Source organism: Barbus barbus (genome assembly GCF_936440315.1).
Source record: "Barbus barbus genome assembly, chromosome: 32".
NCBI lineage: Eukaryota > Metazoa > Chordata > Actinopteri > Cypriniformes > Cyprinidae > Barbus > Barbus barbus.
Window position 1 is genome coordinate 20,572,848 of NC_136760.1, and position 201 is coordinate 20,573,048.

Genomic DNA, 201 nt, shown 5'->3' on the forward strand with positions numbered 1-201 from the left:
ACTTCCTGCAATTATTACATTATTGCACTTTAAAAAATAAAATATTAAATTAATTTTAAATAAAATATATAATTAAATAACAAAAACAAACAAAAACCAATAACATGGTTTGTGTTTCTGCTCAAGTTAAAGGCGAAGTCATTTTATTGGTCAGTAGAAGCTCGTAGGCCAAATAGTTTATAATTGGCACATGGGAGAAGT